We start from the raw sequence: 3,508 nt of genomic DNA on the forward strand, positions 1-3,508 counted from the left end.
CCCGGCCCGGGCTGGGCACCGGCCGAACAAGGGCCCAAGTGCGCCGCAGAGGAGCACAGCCTCGGAACGAGACGAGCCGGCCGAGACGGACGCACGGCGACCGATACCGCCACAAAAGAGGCGTCGGGGGCGGCGACACCTACGGCACGGCAGACACGGCTGGGCACGGCCCACTCGGCGCCGACACCCATAAAAGGGCGCGAGAAAGACAAAAGGCGATGGCCCGTTTCTCGAATCAGAGGGTCGTCGGGTCGTCATCAAGGGGGTCGTACTTAAAGCGGTTCTACACGAGTCATCTTCACCTCACATCTCACACCGCCGGGCGCGCTTACAACGTACAACGTGCTTTCTTTGTTGTGGCCGGCGGAGCCTGGTGAGAGGACCTGCAGGCCCTGCGGAGCGTCTGGAGCTGGAAGGGCCTAGGCCAGGCCTGCGTGCGTTAGGTTAGGCAAGGGCAGCGAAGGGCACGAGTGAGGCGGCCGCAGGCTGCGGGGCGGAGTCACTGCAGCGCCAGACGTGCGCCACCCGAGAGGTAAATTGCTCAAATAACATCAGTGTACACCCTCAAAAAAAAGTTCAGAAAAATAAATAGGAAAAAAGTTAAATTTTAAAAATCAAATTTAAAAAATCAAATTCAAAAATTTGGAGAAAATTGGTGCACGCTTGACATTATAGCTTAGTAGTACCCCCCCTCGGTACCACCCCGCCATGGGGGGTGTCTTGTCCCTAACAACCACCGCGCTACGGGGGCGGGGGGGGGGGGGGCACTTGACAGTTGCGCATAAAGTAACACGACGGCACGACGCTGGCGCCCGCGCTGCTCCAGAGCACTGCAACCTGCGCGCCAAAGAACCACACTAGCAAGCTCACGCACAAACACACCGGCCAGGTCTTCGACCTTGCACAGAGCACACATGTGGGATGAAAGGGAGAGAAAAAGAAACACTTTTAAAGAAATGTAGGCCCCGCGCGCAGGTCAAGAAAGCCATTATAAAGGCGGGGCATCAGGTGAGGGAGGGGGCAGGGACGAGCCCGGGATGGGCGTCCAAAGCGTGCAATCACGCGTAGACCAGGGCAGGACTACCTGTAACGGTAAACAGCTCCTCTCCTCTGGGACGATCCGGACCTCGCCGCCCCGCCGGCCCCGCCCCTACCGACCTCTGGCGGCACAGAGCATGGCGGGGCAACACACATAGTCTGCGCCCACCTGGCGGCGAGGCGGACAGGACAGCCACGACGGACGTTAGGGGAGGCAACGACAAAAGTGCAGTGCACCCCTCGTGTGGACCCGGCATTTAAACATCTGACAACGCCGCAGCCGCCGCAGGTGTGTCCAAAGTGCACTGCACAGCGGGCCCCGCCGTGAACCCCGGCGTCATGTTGATGACGACCTTCCGGGGCCGCGAACACGGAGGGCAACGACACGGCGACGAGGAGGGCGGATGAGGGAGGACGCCGCCGACACCTCCGCAGTCTAGCCGTCGCCGGCATTGCGCGGGGCGGGGGCGCGGGGGTTGCCGTCGACGACATCGGCGTCCGGTTCGAGCCGGGTCGGGCACGCGGGGTCAGCGAGGTCAGGAGACGCTGCTTGGCAGAGAAGCGCGACCACCTCGTCAGTGGAGCAGTCGTAAAATGAATTGGAAGTGTCAGCCTGCTGCAGGGAATTTCCTCGTCGGCCGCACCGCGCGGCTGGCGAAAGGCTTAACACCGTCAGGAATAGGCCGAGGGTATATCTTTGGGATTATCTTGTTTAGCGGTTAAGATTATTTCCTAAAGTACGCAGTTTATATCGAACGGTGAAATGCATTTGGCAATATTAATATATGCACTCCCACCACCGGGGCGCCAAGTTGTTTTCGCGCGAAAGGGGGTCGTCGCGGGATGTCTCGGCCGAGCGCCACACCTGTCAGCCTACCTGGTCCGAGCCGAGGTTGGCAAGGCATGCCAACGGGGACGGTATTGAAGTGTCATCCGTGACGCAAAGGTTTATTGCATTCATCAAAAAGCCAACGACAGCCTCATTCACCCCCTTTTAGTAAAATATACGACCTTGGGCCAGGTGACTGGTGCGGTGAGACTGGACCGCTGAGGAGGACCCTTTGGGTGGGATGTCACTTCGTAAATAACAGTGCTAGTCTAGAAACGGGAAAGTGCTCCATAGTGGCAACAGCAAGCAGGTGTCGTAAAACACGAACCAGGTTCTTCAATGAAAGTGCAATCAAAATGCCTCACGCGATTAAAGCATAGCATTTTTTAGTTTACTTTGCATTCATACTACAACAGGTGTATAATACACACATATATCGTCTAGAAAAACTACAGCAACCCAGGAATTTTCAATCGGACGGCCAAACTCTCTTGCAGGTCGCCACAGGAGGACGTCCCAGCGAAATGTTAGTTTAGAGGGACGATACATCACGTGCCTCCTTTCTCCTGCGAGCTTCTGCTGCTGCTGGAGCTGCAGCGTGGAGCACGCCAAGCAGAGCGAGAAGACCGGCGAGGGGCGCAGGCGGGAGGGGGCCGTAGCCAGCGAGCGCAGACACATATACATACGGACACAATCGGGCACAGGCCGACTTACCTTCGAAATCTACAGCTGGTCGTGAAAGTCGAGGAGGGCGGCGGAGTAATCCAGCAGATGCAGGGCACAACCAGCACAACACACACACACACGCACACACTCACAAATCCTCAATGGACGGGGTCCACCGCTTTTCTTTTCCAGGCAGGAATCCGACCGAAATGGGGACACTATGCACGACCGGGGCGGCGAACAGGTTTGGGTCGTTGCACGGTGTGGGGATCAGGTGGGGGCCGGGGGAGAGAAGGGGGACGGGGATCGCGGGGGGATCGGCACAGCCCAGTCACCGGCGTGGAGGGGCTCGGCGGCGTGGGGGCCGGTCCGGGGGATGCGCGCGGCTCGGCGGCAGGCGAGCGAGTGTGGTGCGGCGCGGCGACTGCGGCCGGGGCCGGCGCATGGGCTGGCGGCCGGGCGGGCGCGCTGGAGCGGCGTGGCGGGGCGTGGCGCGGCGCCGGCCGAGGAGAGCGCTGCCGGCGCTGCCTGCCGGCCGGGCCAGGGAAGTACCAAGGGGGAGTGAGCGGGGGAGAGCGGAGAGCGGGTCGCAATCGTGAAAACAACGCCCGTGTGATGAAATGCTCATTCATTTTGTGTGTTAGCCGCAGTCACCGGTGGTCACTCTGCTTCGAGCAGAGTGGGGAAGTATTGTTTTACCTATTCCGAACGTACTTTAATACTAAGCATATTTATAGTAACTTGAACAGAAATTTTTATTCGTTTATTTCTGTTCTGTACGCTACAACTGTGGCTTACGGCTTCGGCTCGGCGAATAAATTGAAAGCGACGGGCTGACGGACGGACGGTGGGGCCGACGGCGGAGCTCCCTGCTCGGCGCGGCGGGGTCCGTTAGGCACCGCGCCGACCCCCCCGGTCGCCCCGCGGTCACTGTCACTCGCATCGAGGGCGAGAGAGAGAGAGAGAGAGAGAGAG

At 59.7% G+C, this 3,508-nt stretch overlaps 1 protein-coding gene across 2 annotated transcripts in view; it reads right to left on the bottom strand.

The window, feature by feature from the left end:
* LOC113207966 (patched domain-containing protein 3) overlaps positions 1 to 2,954 on the bottom strand; it is a 52,205-nt gene extending 49,251 nt beyond the window's left edge. The window contains exon 1 of one of the 2 annotated variants that reach the window (XM_052270291.1): positions 2,582 to 2,954. The gene's annotated coding sequence lies outside the window, so the exon portion shown is untranslated. The remainder of the gene's footprint in view (positions 1 to 2,581) is intronic. The other variant, XM_052270290.1, reaches the window with a different exon arrangement.
* Positions 2,955 to 3,508: the final 554 nt, after the last annotated feature.

Source organism: Frankliniella occidentalis, unplaced genomic scaffold (genome assembly GCF_000697945.3).
Source record: "Frankliniella occidentalis isolate FOCC.00 unplaced genomic scaffold, Focc_3.1 Scaffold116, whole genome shotgun sequence".
NCBI lineage: Eukaryota > Metazoa > Arthropoda > Insecta > Thysanoptera > Thripidae > Frankliniella > Frankliniella occidentalis.